General features: G+C 38.1%; 1 pseudogene; it reads left to right on the top strand.

The window, feature by feature from the left end:
- Positions 1-9,601: 9,601 nt before the first annotated feature.
- On the top strand, positions 9,602-11,118 carry LOC120163701 (annotated as a pseudogene).
- Positions 11,119-18,218: the final 7,100 nt, after the last annotated feature.

The following is an 18,218-nucleotide window of genomic DNA, read 5'->3' as shown; positions in this document are numbered from 1 at the left end:
CTTCAGCATGAATGCATATAAGCCTCCCATCAATTGCAAATTTTATCCTTTGGTGCAATGTTGACGGAACCGCACCGGCCTGATGAATCCAGGGCCTTCCCAATAAACAGTTGTATGTAGGCATGATGTCCATCACAAGAAACTCCACTTCGTATATCGCCGGGCCAATAGTCAAAGGGATATCGATCTTGCCTAGAACTTCTCTCTTCGTTCCATCAAAAGCTCGAACCACACTTTGACAGCTTCTCATCAGGGTGCTGTCCACTGGCAATTTTTTCAGGGTCACCAAGGGCATCACATTTAACGCCGAACCGTTATCTATCAGTACTCTGGATAGAACATGCCCTTTGCACCTAACTATGATGTGTAGGGCCTTATGATTGCCAATCATCCCAGAAGGGATCTCGTCCTCAGAAAAAGATAAAAAATTATCGGCCTGGATGTTGGCAACTAGTCGGTCCAGCTTTTCTGTGGGTATCTCCTTCGGGACAAATGTTTGGTTTAAAACTTTTAACAGGTCGTTGCGATGAGCCTCTGAACTCAGAAGAAGTGATAGGACAGAAATACGGGCAGGCAGCTTGTGCAATTGCTCAACAATACTGTATTCACTATGTTTCAAAAATTTTAAAAATTCCATCGCTTCATTCTCCGTTACTGGCTCATTGACGATGGGTTCATCTTCTCTTATCTGCACATCGATACTTTTTCCTTTCTCGACATCAATCTTTTTCTCAGGTTCTTTGTGATAACATCTACCACTCCTGGTCATGTGTCCCACTTCATCTACCTCTTCCTGTTGCTTTGTCACCTCTCCTATTTGACAAGTATATCTCCAGGGTACCTGTTTATTGTCTTTGTACGGGAACGGAGAGGGAGGTGTAATAATCACCTTTGGAGCTACCTTCCCAGCCACTCGATTCTTAGGAGTAATGACGAGGGGACAACTAGCACTATAGACCCCTTTGGATGATCCTTCAGAGGCGTAAACTTCCGCTTCTTCTTTCTCAGCCACTTCTTTGAAGAACTCGATTTCCTTACTATCCATCATCTCTTGTACCAGCCCTAAGAAATCAGAACACTGTTGTATACTGTGTCTCGTGCAGTTATGGTAGTGGCACATCTCTTCATTGTTGAACTGTTCACATGGAAGATTAGTCTTTAATAGTCCTACCTTGACCATTTGGCACCACACCCAAGACATGGGTGACATCACCTCACTAATATTTTTTACAGTCATTCTTCCTTTCTCTTCAGCGACTGCATTAATCCCGGCTCCTGGATGGTTTGGCAATGGATTCTAGGCTATGTTTGGCTGTTCGCTGTCACCAAAATTGATGACGTTTCTTCTTCTCAGAGCTTGGACGACCTTTTTGAAAGCGGGACAATTTTCAATAGAATGTCCGGAAACCCCTGCATGGTATTCGCACTTAGCACTAGCATCATACCACTTGGGATACGGGGGTTGTATAGGGTCCACATGATAAGGTGAGACTACATGTCGATCATATAATTCCTGGAATAACTCCTTATAAGTCATAGGAATCGGATCAAATTGAGGCCTCTCTCTCCTTGGATCTCTTGCCCCTTGCCTATTGTCAATTTGGGGTGATGCTACCGTTCCCTGTGGTCGGGACACTGTGATATTATGGGAATCATACTGCCTTACGTTGCTGACTTCGTTTTCCTTCTTCCTCATCGGCTGTTTCTTGCTGGAATCTCCTCCCTCAAGCTTCCCGCTTTTAATCGCCATTTCAATCATTTCTCCCGCCGTAACTATATCAGCAAAACTTCGAGAAGGATTACCAACAAAATGTGAGAAAAATGGAGCTTTCAAGGTATTAACAAAAAGTAGGTTCGTTTCCTCCTCTACCAACGGTGGGTGGACTTGTACTGCTACCTCTCTCCACCTCTGAGCATATTGTCTGAAACTTTCACTATGCTTTTTCTCCATTGCTTGCAGCACCATTCTGTTAGGCCTGACGTCCTTCACATGCTTATACTGGTCAAGAAAAGATTTGGCCAGGTCTTTCCACGTCCTGACATCAACTCTCCTTAGTTGATTATACCATCGCAATGCTGAGCCTACTAAGCTTTCCTGGAAACAGTGGATCAACAGCTGGTCGTCCCCTACGTAACCAGTCATTTTCCTGCAGAACATTATGATATGGGCAGAAGGGTATTGGGTACCGTCGTATTTCTCGAAGTCAGGAGTTTTGAACTTGTGAGGTAGGACCAGATCAGGAACTAAACTCAGTTCCTTAGCGTCGAGACCATACAAGCTGGTATCTTCTTTCATAGCTTGTACTTCATTTGCTAGCTGCTTATATTGCTCCTGCAACAACTTGTTTTCGCTCTTTTTTGCTTCTTCATCAAGGTCCGGGACCTGGTGATATGGGCTTTCTTCGGGATGCGAACAAGATCCCGGTTGTGGATTAACTGCAACGCCGTCAGGATTTATGTGTACTTTGGTATGGATAGATGTTCCTTGGATATTCGGAGACTGTACCGGGGTAAACCCTGGAGGGTAAAGTGGTTCTTCACTTGTTTGCTCATGGGCCTTTCCGTGCTCTGGATTTCTCCCTCCCAGCATATTTGCCAACTTAGACAACATATCCTCTTGAGCCTTAAGCATATCTTCTTGCATTTTCCTTAGATCATCTTGCAATTGCAGTTGAGTTCTTTCGATTTGAGCAATCTTATCATCCATGGCCTTCCTTGTGTTATAGTGATGCTTGAAATTTCTCAGTATTCTGTAATGTATCCCTTATTGTTAATTTTAATGCTTTGAGGATGAATGCAAATTATGTAAATTGTGATAAAAATGCAATACAAAACTTAAATTGCAAATAAAATGCAAATGCATGCAGAAAGGCATTGATTCATAAGACGCGATCAGTCTTAGAACAACTTTCATTTAGGACAAAAGCATCATCTTTACAAGAAAAGTCCATTACAGAAATAGCCTAGCTCTCATGTTCAGCTCTAAGATCTGATTGACAAGCAAATCGACCCTCTTTCCTACGCCTGATGCTGGATTGGCATAGCTCTGGATGACTTTTGCTTGGAGGTCCATCTCTCCCAATTGCCTCGCAACGCCGCTTAACTGATTCATGGTCTCTCGGATCACGTGATTCACGTTTGTCTTCCAGTCTCTAAAGTGATCATTTGAGTTTTGCCATTGCAGTCTGGTGCCTTGGACGGTGCGCTCGAGACCAGCGATTTGTGTCTGGCAGCTTCGTAAGGCAGCCTCTAAATCATGAATCTTCTTTTGCAAAGCAGCGTTCTCCTCGAGGCTAACCCTTTGATCCACTGGGCAACGCTAACTGTTTTCTGCAGATAAGGAACTTTCAAGCTGCATAACGTAGGCACTGTACTCTTCATTCTTTGCCTTGGCTCGAGCTAACTCTTCCTCATGCCTTGATTCCATTTCGTGCATCTCTTGATTGAGTACCTCTATCCGTTCGTTCTTTGCTCCACACCTCTGTATCCAGAGGAATACTTCATCCTGTTTGCCTTGGAGCACACTCTCCCGATGTTGCCTTTCTAATTTTAGCTCTTCTTTGCTTTGCCTCTTCTCAGTTTCGAGCTCGTCGATTCTTTGCTTTCTAACCTCAAGTTCAAGTTGCATGTTATTTGCCTTCATTCTGAGTTCTTCAATATTAGCATGCAATTCTTCTTCTCGCTTCTTGCTCAAGGTGTACCTTTGTCTTAACTCTTTAGCCTCTGTCCTTTCGCTCTTCAGTGCCCTAACCCAGGACCTTCTCTCGGACTCAAGTTCTTGATTTCTTTTCTTCTTCTCTGTCTCTACTTCTCTGACTCGGTGCTCTCTCTCGGCTCTGACGTCTCTAACTCGACGATCCCTCTCAGCCCGGAGCTCTAACCGCCACTGCTCTGAAGTTCTCCAGAGGCCAGCAATTGCCCATGCTCGACTCATCTTTTGGTAATCGCTCTGTAAACTAGTGAGATTGGCCTCCACTTCATCCTTTCTCTTGCGCATAAGCTCAAACTGTGTATTATAGAATCCCCTATTGATGTCCAACATGAAATTCTTTTGTCTAAGGGCCTCACACTCTGCTTCCTTCCTGGCGATTTCCGCTTCGAATTCACTCTTCAGTATCTCCAACTTAGACGGTACGTATTTAAACTGTGCTTCCAAAGGAATTGTTTGGTCACGATCCGCTAACGGAAGGATATCATTCTTTCGCACCGCCCTCCATGCCACGTAATCTGGTGTCAGCATGACCTCAGCTGCTATGAAATCAGTTCTAAAGGTTGACTTCCATGCCTCTGACATTGCACGAGCAGTCTTCTTGTAGTGATCTCCACAGTACACAAATTCAGATGCCTTCAGACCGGATGTAGCTGGGACGAATTGGCGTGCCCCAAATTGCCTTAGTACCATCAGTGGCGCATAACCTACTCCACCCCATAACCCTAATAGGGTTACCCAATCGGAATCCCCGTATTTGTACAACACATCCACAAAAGCTAACCAGGGGACACGCCACACTATATCATGTTCCTGTAAATTTCTGAAAAGTGAAACCCAATCTTTCCTGGTGAGATGCTCTGGCCACTCTTTAGTGAGAAAATCTTTTAAGGGTGAATAGGCCATAGAAAACCGTCGACTATACTCTCGGTCAATTTTCCAGAAGTGACTGCGTATCCAAACAGTAAGCAGCTGGACACACCCGGTGAAGCGGCTACTCTCAGCTCTTCTGCAACTGCTAAGTGCTCTGAACGTTTTAGCCAAAACCGCAGGAACAAGGTTTACCTTCTTTTCCAAACGCTCGAATAAATCGACCACTGCGGCTTCCACGTGATAAAGAACTTTCGGGAAAATCATCAAACCATAAATTCCCAAGGCGAACATCTCCATGCTCTTCTCGATATCGCTATGCTTGACGATAAGCTCCTTGAGGCATAACCAAGGGAAGCAATCGGACTCTCCCTTCTTTTGGATTCGATCAGCAACCCACTTCTCTCCCATCCCAGTAATCCTTGCGAGCTTGCTCTTAAAGGATTGTGTCCTTGAGGCTTTTGAGTAGATACGGTCCAAGTGTATCGTCTCGAAATGAAACAAGGAGGTGTATTCTTCTAACGTGGGAGTCATGTCTTCCTTGTTGAAAGTGAAGTAGCTATATGCGGGATTCCAAAACTGGACGAGAGCTTTGATTAGGGGTTCGTTTACTTTCACGTACAACAGAAGGGCGATGTCACCATACTTTTGCCAGAAAGAGTATTTCACATCAGAATTCCAACTTTCCCAAATTTCGCGTAACTCTTGCAAATCGTTTTGCTTTAGACTGACCGGAGCAACCTCTGGTAGTACTGATATGTAATCTTCAGTAAAACTGTCACCTTTCTTCCTCTGAGTTTCCTCGGACCACGACCTCACTTCTGTGTTATCCACTTCCTTGTTATGAAAGCTCTTGTCCATTTTATGACCGCCTTCTACTTTTATGACCACCTTGTGAATCAACACCTTTCTTAATGAATGATGATGCAATGCAGCAGTAATAAATAAAACACAAAACACAAACAAAAATAAAATTGTGTTAGTATATACAATGAATAGTCGAAGAATACATAAACAACATGGAGATAGAAAATATATACATCTTAAACCTTATTCACATGATATCTACCCAACATGATATCTACCCAATCATGCTTTAGTAGATCCTACCCAACATGGTATCTACTCTCAGGTTTCGTTATTCATGAAAAATCCTAACCGCATGGTATCTAATTCACATGCCTGTTCGAAAAATAAACCTAACCACATGATCTCTAGTTCGCATACTTTTTTGCAAAAAATAAATTCGAGGGAAAAGTTAGAATGAGTTTCCCCTTTGTGTCTGTGGACAGAGATTTAGCATAGGACGGGTAGAGTTCTGGTATCAATAAAAGGGTCCTCGAATTGTCCTTTGCTGGTGCCCCCCTTGGGCTTGCCAGACCCTCGATCCTCGCCCATTATATGCTTAAAACGGATCAAGTTCAATTTCGAGAGGATACATTTCCCTATGTCCATGCGAGGAAACTCAATGTTTCACTCGTAAACATAAGGCATGTACCCCAGAGGTTACTTGCTAAAGCCCATGCGAAGAAAAGTAATTTTTCTCACGTAAGCGTAGCGTTCACCCCTACCTAACGGGATAGAGCACAGTAAGAAGGCTCTAAATATCAAAACGGTTGTAACGACAGTGAGGGGAAACCCATAATCCTTTGCCTCGATCCAAGAAAAACAATAGACTAAAACGAAGGTCAGAAAACTGAAACATGTAGAACACACATTAGTACAACTATTTATTCATTCACCAAATTACAAATTAAGATGTAAATAAAACAATTCAAAAAAACAAGGGATCAAAGACCAAATTAAAGAAAACTTATAAAATTTCGTTGCAAAGACAATTAATTAATCGATGATCGGCCTGACTCTCTAAAAAAAGTCCCAGCGGAGTCGCCAAGCTGTCGAAACGATTTTTAACGGGAGCAGGGGCGAGATTTTGGAAACCGCATCATCTTTAGTTATTATCTTTTCAATTGAATTTTTAATTAAAAACAGTGCGATTTTAGAAAACCTCTCGTTTCGAAAAATTGGAAATTCCTTTACGATAAAAATATAAGGTTCGAGGAGTCGCCACCAATCTCTGATTAGGGTGTGATTGGGCACCCAAAAACATTGTCATTTTAAAAAAAATTAATTTAAATTAAAACGACAAATTTACGGTCTACGTTACCAAAATCCAAGTTCGGGAGTCGGTTACGCGTGGGGAAGGATTAGCACCCCCACAACGCCCTAAATCGGTACCTAGTTGATTAATTAATTTCTTTGCAAAGAATTTCGCAAGTTCAAATTTAATTTGATTAATGATCCCTTTAAACAACAAACATGCAAATTTGCAACATTCAAAGCAACAAAATAGATTTAATTTAAAATTACCCAGTCATTAGAAAGATAAAGAATATTCGATTATTTAAAAATATCGAGACCAAATCTTTAGTTCAGTTCTAACGACCTTTTCTCGAAAATTTTAAATAACCGAATATTTCCTTTTCTTTCGTTCCCAAAATTTTAAAGTGAGAAATCAACCTTTTTTTTTGGTGACAATGACAGGATACGCTTGTAATTTAAAATCGTCAAAAATGACTTTTCTGTAAGTTAAGAAAAGCCATTCTGACGATTTTAAATTAAAAGTGTATTACCCTTAATCCAATTATGTGATCAGGCTGAGTCATGCACATGAGGCTAAACATGCATAAAAAAAACTACACCTAAATATACAAACACTAACAACATGCTCGGAATGTGATATTTCAATAAAAATCACATACATATTTTATAATTACAAAAAAAATATATATATATGTACTCTATACATAGCTATACTTAATGAACAAAGGTGACCTAAACACAACCAACGAAAACATAGCATAACAACTTATAAAATTTCAGAAAATAATTATATTTAAATTAAACTTTAATATCCTAATTATGAATAAAATACAAATTAAGGTAGAAATGCTAGCATTATACCGTACTGAATACTATGAACTGAAATGAAACTATTTCATTGCAAGGGACTAAAAACAAATAAAACAAAACACACTCAGGACTAAAATGCAACATACAAAAATGTGGATGTCGAATGTTTAAGACAACAAAGATTTAAATACAACAAAACATAGGGCTAAAATAAAAGAACTCGAAACAACAGGCCAGAAACATAAATAACACAAGATATGAATTAACAAACGAGATGGACTAAAATAAATGTCCTGAAATTTAAGAGTCGAATACATAAAACTGTGAAAAACTTTAAACAACATGGTTCGTACTAAAATGTAACAAACATAAAGATTGAGAGCCCAATTTAAGATTTCCACAAAATCAAAGCGAGGATTAAACAAAACAGCTGAGAACTGCAGGGACCGCGACGTGGTTTAAACCTCTCCTAGGCTCGGGTTCCAAACGGCGTCGTTTTGGAAACTGAACATATTAGGTGTCTTTGGTTTATTTTTAACCTAATTTTCATTCTCCCTTTAGTTTCATTTTAGCAAACTTATCCCCCCCCCCCCCCGCCGTTCTCAACTTCTCTCCCTCAAACTCTCTCCTAACCCTCGACGAAGCCCAAAGCCTCCCTGGTATCTGCCGCCCTACGCTCGACGAGGAGCTAAGACTCCATCTAAACCGATCCTCCGACGACAACCCCTTCAAATACCAACCTAAACCGGCGACCTAAACCCAAACTAAACTTGAAAACCAAACCTGCTTCACCTCCTAGTAACCTCACAACACTACGGCCACCGTGACCTCTTACCTCCCCGGAGGACTCCGATGAGCAACCTTGACCAGAAACCTACCTAGAGCCTAACCCAAAAACGATGGCCTAAACCCGATCTACCCCTTCAGCTTCCAACTCCAGACCCAAAACGCACATGAACACCTAAAACCAACCAGGAACCAACGAAGGGTGAAGGGTTTACCTTCGATTCGACGAGGCACTGCCTCTTGATGAGGGCGACGAGGGTCTTTACAGACGAGAAAGGTACGGGTCGTTCTAATTTTTATGTTTTCTTCTTGGATGGTTGCTTGGTCTCTATTCCCGTTTTTGTTGTTGATGGCTGGTAGTTTTTTTTTTAAATATTTGATATTTATTGCTTTTTCTTCTCTGGAAAAATATCTGAGGGTCCCCCCTTTACAACATTTTGGTTCTGGTTTATATAGAACCAGATTTTACAATATTTTGTCTTCTGATTTCTCTTTCAAAATCCGTGAGTCTACTGCAAGTTTTTCTTTGACTTGGGTTTTGCTGCCTTGAAACTTGGTTCTGAGTCTTCTGTCGTGTTTCTCTTGATATTGCAGGTTGCTAAGGTTCACGTGGGATGGTCGACCGTCGTAATTGGGTCCAACGGCGGTGGCAACTTAGTGATCTAGATGGGTTAGCAGCAGAACGTGATCTGGACCGTTGGATGGGTCCAGATCCGAAGGTTGCGCTTCAAGGTGGCGGTTGAAGGGTCCTAAAACCCTAATGACTAAAGCATGCATGCCGTTGGATCTCCCTGAATCCAACGACTCCTGATGCGCAACTCTAGAGGGTTATAGAAACCTTATCAAAATTTAGGGTTTCCCTTAGGCTTGGATCAGTTCTAGCCCCAAACGGGTCTTGGGTTGGGTTGCTGGAATTGGATCAAATGACCCTTTGTAATTTGGGCTTTGAATAAGACCCCGGACAAATTGAATATCTACAACATTTTAATTAAATAAAAACGAAAGTGATCATATTTTAGTTAAATAAAAAAAATCATATATTATATTTTTCAAAATAAATGAAAAAAAGTCGATAAAACACTAATATAATTGATCAACCATATAATTAACTCGATTTTTATTAGATATTTATTACGTCGCACATGGTTAAAAAAACGAAATCGGATCCAATCTGATATTTATATCAAATGACAGCTAAATCGATAAGGAAAAAAAAAGGTTTGACTTTAAATATATTTTAATTTAAGCGTTCAATTACCCAATAAACAGTGCTCCAAAGACGGGGGGAATCCGCCATTGTTAGTGCAGGGAGGAAGAAGAGAGATGGGATCAAACTCATTGCCCAATAAGCCGCGTGCAGTATGCATACCATACCCGGCACAGGGTCACGTAAATCCCATGTTCAAAGTGGCCAAACTCCTCCACCACAAGGGCTTCCACATCACCTTCGTCAACACCGAGTACAACCATCAGCGGTTGCTCAAATACAGGGGCCCCAACGCCCTTGACGGCCTTCCGGACTTCCGGTTCGAGACCATCCCCGACGGGCTTCCTCCGCCGGATATCGAGGGAACGCAAGACATTCCGGCGCTTTGCGAATCGACTAGCAAGAACTGCTTGGTCCCATTCCGTCAACTTCTTGCTAAGCTCAACTCTTCCTATGGTGTTGTTCCGCCCGTCACCTGTGTTGTCTCCGATGGGTGCATGTCTTTCACTCTCGATGCGGCGCAAGAGCTGGGGATCCCCGAAGTGTTGTTTTGGACCCCCAGCGCGTGCGGGTTCCTGGCGTATTGTCATTATCGCCAACTTATTGAAAAAGGTGTTACACCATTGAAAGGTACATGCTTCTACATTTTGTAAAAAAATAATAATTTGATTTATTGATCCATTAATTGTCTTTTGTTCGACAGATGAGTCGTATTTATTGAACGGGTATTTGGAAACCGTCATCGACTGGATTCCGGGCATGAAAAACATCCGCGTACGGGACCTTCCGAGCTTTGTTCGAACAACGAATCCCGATGATATAATGTTGAACTTCCTCGCAACAGAGAGCGAGAGAACCGCGAAAGCTTCAGCCGTTATCATCAACACTTTCGACGAGTTGGAGCACGATGTTTTCAAAGCTCTTTCCTCTATGCTCCCTCGAATTTACGCCATCGGACCCCTTAATTTGCTTCTCAAAAACATCCCAAAATCATCATCTTTGAACTCCATCGGATCCAATCTGTGGAAAGAAGAGCCCCAGTGTCTCCAATGCTGGATTCCAAGGCACCCAAATCCGTCGTCTACGTTAATTCGGGAGCATCACGGTGATGACAGCGAATCATCTCGTTGAGTTCGCCTGGGGTCTGGCAAACAGCAAGCAACTCTTTTTGTGGATCATCAGGCCCGATTTGGTGAGGGGCGACTCGGCCGTATTGCCACCGGAGTTCATCGAAGAAACCAAGGAGCGAAGCTTAATGGCGAGCTGGATCCCGCAAGAGGAAGTTTTGAACCACCCGGCGATAGCTGGTTTCTTGACGCACAGTGGGTGGAATTCGACCATGGAAAGCATTTCGAGTGGGGTGCCGATGATTTCTTGGCCGTTTTTCGCCGAGCAACAAACCAATTGTCGATTCGCCTGTGGTGAATGGGGAATCGGCATGGAAATCGACAATCACGTGAAGAGCGAGGAAGTGGAGAAGCTGGTGAGGGAGTTGATGGAGGGTGAGAAAGGGAGGGAGATGAAGAAAAAATCCATGGAATGGAAGAAAAAAGCAGAGGAAGCTGCTAGTTTGAACGGCCCATCGTTTTTGAATTTGGAAAGCTTGATCAATCAAGTGTTGCTCTCTGAGTGACAAATCCCTTATCCTTGGATTGAAGTTTTTGTGCTTCAACTTGGTCTCACTCCAATAAAAGACTCCAACATTTTATCTGTACTAAATAACATTCAATTTAAGTAGGTTGTCATTTCTCAACAATCTATAAATTATTGAGATCATTTGATAGTTATCGTCATACTCCTATATACACAATACTTGAATTTAGAACTTTAAGAGAAAACATTACTATTTTAACTATTGAGATCATTTGATTCGTAAAATTCTATTATATACTTTAATTTGAAATAAAATGGTATTTTATTTTTTTTATAAGATCATTGGTTAGATAAAATTATTAAAATAATTAATTGCTTTTTATTCAAATATTAATATGGAATTTTTATTTATTTTAAAATCATAAAATAATTAGAATTAATTATAACTAATTTAATTATATAGATTATAACTATAAATATTTTTATTAGCCATTTTAATTGGTGAGCTATATTGAATATCGTACAATTGAAACATTTCAATTACACTCTTTTGGTGATGGAACAAGTTTGGTCCATTGACGACGTGATAAGTGATTTACCCATTCTATTTTAAATGAGGAAGCCGTGATCGATGAGAGAGTGATCGTCATTCGATATTTTTTTTATGGAATGATGTGTTCAACGAGGAATGAGGGGAAAAAAAAGGGAACCCCCCTAACTCATAAATGAGGAGAATTTATAATGATTCTATCTAATGATGTCAAGTATATGACCATCATGCTAAATAGATCTAATAGTCAGATCTTTAAATTTCGCACCGAAAGGTTTTACAAACTTATCAATAATTTTGTATTGAGGATCTTGTTTGCATAATATAGCATATTTAAGAGATTGCTTGTATTAAGGATCTTTAGTTTTTTAGAAAGGTGAAAAATAAAATAATTACATATGTAATTAGTCATATTGATTTTAACACTTTTTTTGTCATTCAATTCCAAGTCTTCGTTTTAACTAATCTGGACCAACTCGGCTCACACACCTGTCTTCGATGGGTGAGTTTTCCAACGGGGATTTTTTGCATACACAAGGATTCGAACTTGAGACATTGCTTAATCAATATCAAGTTGCTTATTACTTGAACCAACCCCGTTGGTTTTAACACTTTTATTTATTTTTAAATAATGATGATACTAAATTTTATGTAATTACATATTATTAGTCAAAAATTTTAAAAATTGAGTTAATTATCCTATCCATACATGAACTATACCTGATTCTCAGTTTCATAAATAAAGTTTAAAAATTCTCGATTAACTACATAATGTTTTCTGTCGTTAACGAGTATACCCATTTCCATCATAGAACCCATAACAATTTGACACGTGCCGAATAAAAAAATATTTTTTAAAGATTTTTTCCGATTTTTTTTTCACCCATTTGGCTTCTATTTTCCATGTGGATTAAACGGTCAGAAGAAACCCCATTTGATTTTAAATTGCCTCATTCCCACGTGGATTAAACCGATCTTGTTTTACACCTCTGTTCATCGGAGAAGGAGGTTGTACATCGGAGAGAAGTGTGTGAACTGATGTTTCTACGCGAATACCCACTTCGACTTTGACTTTACTAAGGTTTTAAACAATCAGGGTTAGAGTTTGTACGCGAGAGCAAGGTTTCGTTATTAATCGATTTTGAAGAATTTCTTAAATCTGAAAAAAGGGGTTTAATCTTCTTCGTCTTAGCATTTGATTTGAGGTAAGTATCCTTATCTAAATTATAATAATGCATTCAATATTTGGGGGAAATGTTCTTTGTTATTCGATTTTGAACAGGGGTTTGAGGTTCTTGGGTGTTATTATTTTTAAAACAGTTATAAATTGGGGTAATTTTTTAAAATTTACTTTTTCAGTTTGATTGATTTTAGAGAGTGATTATTGTTACTTTTAAAGATTCGATTTTACTGGAGATTTGGGGAAAGTAAGTGAATTGTAAAGAATATTTTGAAAGAGATGCAACGTTTTTGTTTATTTTATACATTCTTCATATTTACAGTATAAATGCTTAAAAATTTGAATATAATATTGAGTTAAATTTGTTCTTGTATATATTAGGCTTCAATTGAAAAATAAGTGTAGACGGAACAATAATTGTTATGCGCATGGGTGACAAGTTTGTTAAGAACTGAGATTTGGAATATGTTGGTGGAGATGAGGTTGAGTGGGAAATTTACATGGATTTATTAAGTTATTTTTAGTTATTTGACTTGGTACATAAGGTTGGTTATAGAGGAGTAAAGTTGTTTAGCTATATAGTACCAGGAAAAATTTTAAAGGATGGACCTATAGTTTATTATGATGATGCATCTTTTAGGACTATGATTTTACATAGTATGAAAAGGGTACTGCATGTGTATGTTGAGCATGAAGAGCACCAATAAAGGTGATTTCTATCATCATGCATCTAGACTGGGTGAGTTGCAAAGTAAAGCTTTAGAGGATTTGTTATTAAAAGACTCAATACACTGGAGCAGGGTTTTTTTTTAAAACAACTTCTCATGTAGTTAATAATAATTTTGTTGAAGCCTTTAATGATGCTATTCTGCAATCAAGGTTCATGTCCATAATATCCATGCTTGAGTACATTAGGTACTATGTAATGAATAGGATTGTGAAAAACAGAAAAAAAACTCTGTCTTAGAAATCAATGTTTGGGCCTAAAATCATGGGAAAAGTTCAAGTCAATAAGGAGTTGAGTTCTTACTATCATGTTATTTGGAATGGTTCTGACGGGTATGAAGTAGTGTGGGGGAAGATACTTATGTTGTTGACATGAATGGAATAAGATGTTCCTGTAGGGCATGGGATTTAACTGGTATACCTTGACCTCATAATATGTGTCATTTTGTTTAGAAATGAGTTAATTGAGGATTATGTGTTTCATTTGTACAAGAAAGAAGTTAACGAGCATATTTATAGTTGTGTCCTCTCTGCATTACTTGGTGATAAGTTCTGGCTGATAACAAATATGGGTCCTCTAAAATCACCCATTAAGAAGAAATGCCTGAGAGACCGAAAAAGAAGAGAAGGCAAGAACAATGTGAAAGTAGTTGTCGAACAAGATTGTCTAAAAGAGGAGTCAGACAAAGGTGTCAACTATGTTTCAAACAGGGACATAACTCAAGGAAATGTCCTAGTAAACAACAACCTCAACAGAAAACAAAAACACAACATGCATCAACACCACATGCAACAACACCATGGAAGTAGATAGAATGTCCCTTTGCATTTTCTATTAAACTCTGTTAAGGAACTAGTAAATGAACTGTTTTTATCATATTTTGTACAACTTTACTTTAGTTAAACTTTATGTATTTTGTCAAATATTGAATGGAAATATGGTAACTTTAAATATTTTTATTAATCTTGAATGAAAATTTTGGTCAAGTTTATATAACTGTAAATTTAAATGAAGGTTAACATATTTGGTATTGTAAATGTGCAATAGATGTATAAAAAGTAACATTTCATAAACATTTCAATTGTTCATGTACACCAACCTTATACAACTAAAACAAGCTTAAGATTAACAACTACATAAAAAGTACACTATGAACAACAACTAAAACAACCAATTCTAATATATCAATTACTCATGGAGAACAGTACACCAAAAAACATAGACAACAATATCACAAGCTTGAACATAAATGCTTCACACTTGGCCTTCCTCAATTTCTCCTCCACTTCCAACAATTTTGAACCATCACTTACACAACAATCTCTTTTGCATTTCAGCAATACTTGAGCAACCTTCAACTCTCGATTCACTCTTAACAACATGTTATTTTCTTTCATAACTTCGAGAAGAATGTTCCTATCGTATTTGTCTCCAACATCTTCATCAACCCAACGAAAGAAGTTACATCCATTGTCATAAATCACATTTCATAAAGTCCAGTTAAAACAAAAGAATTAACAATGAACCAATATGGACAACCAAAGAACAAATCATAGTGAAGCATTTCATAACTAACCAATATGGATCACATTTCATACTCTCAAAAGAATTAACATGTACAAGAACTAACCTCAAACCAATTAGGGTAACCGAAGAATCGTTGGCCTTTGCTTAATTCTTTTCTGGATGCACGAATTACAACTTTCTTCCCACAATTGCAGATGAATTCTCGACAGATTCTTCCCTTTGAGTTTGAGGAATATGATGACATCCTTTAAAAAATATAATGAAAAACAAATTCAAAATGAAATAAGCAAAAATTCATATGAAATCGAAATGAACTCTAAAAACAAATCGTGAAAATACACAAATGAAGAAATGTCTTTGCAAACAAATTCGTCAAAGTACCCAAATAAAGAACCCTAGAAACAAATTCGTCAAATTAACCAAAATAAATAGAAAATAATCCAAATAAAACCCAAATGAAATCCAAACGAACACGTGTTTACCTGAAATTTTAGAAGACAACTCTTGAATTGATTCGAAATACTGAGAATTGCAATCTTCGATTTTTCTGAAGAGAACCCTTTGCAAATATTGGTTTCTTCAGACCGTTGAACCGACGTGGAAATTAGGAGCCAAATGGGTGAAATAAATTTCAGAAAAAAATCTTCAAAAAATATTTTTTATTCGCTACGTGTCAGATTTTTATGGGTCAGAGGTTCCACGTCATCTTCTATGACAGAAATGGGTATACCCGTTAACGGCGTAAAACATTATGTAGTTAATTAAGAATTTTTAAACTTTATGGATGAAACTGGGAATCGAGTATAATTCATGTATGAATGGGATAATTAACCCTTAAAAATATTATAATTACAAAAAGGTATAATTATTGTTATATATTTTCTTATATAATAACTTTGTGATGTCTGTATACGATCATAAAAACACCATACTTTCAACTTGAAAAAAAATTGATATGATAAATTAAAAGTAAAAAAAAAAACTCACGTTAATATGATAGCATAATAGCCACAATTAGGGATGGACATGATATCCGAACCCGACGGTTTCTGACCCGACCTAATTGGTTCGGGTTTTTTAAAACATTTTGGGTTCGGGTCGTGTTTTTTAAAGGTGATGTTCATATCGGGTCGGATTTGGGTTCAGGGTGAAAAATATTCGACTCGACCAAAAAAATATAATTTTATCTTATATATTTAGGAATAATTATAATAATATTCCTCTATATATTATTTTTTCAATTAAATCATTGTTTCTATTGAATAAAAATAATATTTTTTATTATTTCGGGTCGAATCGAGTCAGATTCAAATTTTATCTAAAAAAATCAGATCGAGTGAAAAATATATATTTTTTGGATAGGATAGAGTCGGGTGAAGGTTGTAAAATTTTCAACCTATGCCCATTCCCAGCCACAATGTGTTTAGGGAAGCATGAGTGTTGACGAATTTGTTCGATTATCGAGGATTGCTTGGTGTTAAAAGTTTAGCTTTCAAAACTCATTCTATTGTTTCAATTTGTAGAAAGTAAATAAGATGATTCATTATATTATAAAATAGATGTAAATTATCATGATTCAAAAATATTTAATCTGTTTTTTAGTCGAATTATCAATATAATATCAATGATATCTTTATCGGTAAGAATTCATGACAATACTATCACACCCCAAAATTTTCGGGTTAAATTTTAATAATTTTTAATTAGCTTTTTAAGGGACTAAATTATGAGATTAAGAGAACTTGGAATTATTTTTGTTAACTTCATATTAATTGAATGACTGGACCCACAAATATTCCCTTAGCTTTTAAGAAGATAAAAAGTGTGTGGTTTCCATGCCTTGAACTAGTCTACTGTGAGAAATGAGGGGAGCCATGCCCCTAGCGACTCACTCCTCAAAATAATAAAAAGTTTATTTTAGCTCTGATTTAAATGAGATCTGAAACAAATAGTGGTCATTCGAATCAAAATCGGAAAATACCCAAAATTATTAAACCTTCCCCATTGCCGTTCACCGTTTATTTCAGTCGGCTCCCGTCTTCCGTGTATCACACCGCCACCACCAACGTGACCACCATTCACTCGAGGCCAAAACCCACATCGCGTCTCCCCGTAAATCGATGTTGTTAACTTTGAATCGGTAATCGTAGCTTCGACGAAAGCCCCAGACCGCCTTGATTTTTCATTTTTTCACACCGATTCCGAGCTTTAGTAACCTCACCGTCTACACCGCTGAGTTTTCTGAGCAAATTCGATCATAACCCTCGCGATTGTGTTGCTTTGACGCCCCTACCACGTCGCATGTCCACCATTCGCCATTGGTAAACTTTTTAACTATTTTTCGTTTGAGTTATTCACGTTTTGGACTTGAATTTGGTGTTTTAATGGTGATTTAGTGCTTGACGAGTAATCAGACGATCGGGGTCGACCGTGTTGGCCTCTCACATGCCGCCTTGGCGCGTGAGCTTCTTGACTGGTTTGAAAACACTCTGAACTGGTTTAGTTAGACCAGGCCGAACTGAATCGGTCTTTTCCCAATCGAATCGACTCGTTAAGTTAACGTACTGAGTCCGTCCCTATTCATTTCAGACCGTTGATCTTGACTGAACCGTTAAACTTTGATTTTGATCAGGGTTGACTGTTGACTTTAACCAAAAAATAACTTTTTTAAAGTCATATTTTATGTTTTTCGGCGTTTTGAGTCTAAATTGGAAGTCTATTTCTCTAAATTCAAACCCGATAAGTTAACTTTTGGCGTTTTACCTTCTTATTCGGTATGAATTTTCATGTTTTAGTTTCGTTTCTGATGCAATTGGTGTTTCCATGTATCCGAGATTTTATGGGACATGGAATTAAAGTTTGAGGGTAATCAAATGTAGTTTAAATGGTCGATCGATGTGGCTCGTAAATCGAGATAATACAATAATACTTTTTACATGCTTTTCTATACACGTTTATAATGGTTACTGCTTGAATAAATAATATTGGTCAATTATGTGAAATTAATTATTGTTGGTCTCAAACTTTTTACGGTAAAAATGTTAGTAAACTGAATAAGACTCGAATGACTCGCATAAGAAATTTGAAGCCCGATAAGAAATAAATTCAAGTTCAGTAATCAATCAATGAATCAATTGACCATAAGTTCTGTAAATT

This window comes from Hibiscus syriacus, unplaced genomic scaffold (genome assembly GCF_006381635.1).
Source record: "Hibiscus syriacus cultivar Baekdansim isolate YM2019G1 unplaced genomic scaffold, ASM638163v2 tig00111493_pilon, whole genome shotgun sequence".
Lineage (NCBI taxonomy): Eukaryota > Viridiplantae > Streptophyta > Magnoliopsida > Malvales > Malvaceae > Hibiscus > Hibiscus syriacus.
The sequence above is the reverse complement of the archived record's forward strand: the minus strand, read 5'-3'. Positions and strand labels throughout refer to the sequence as shown.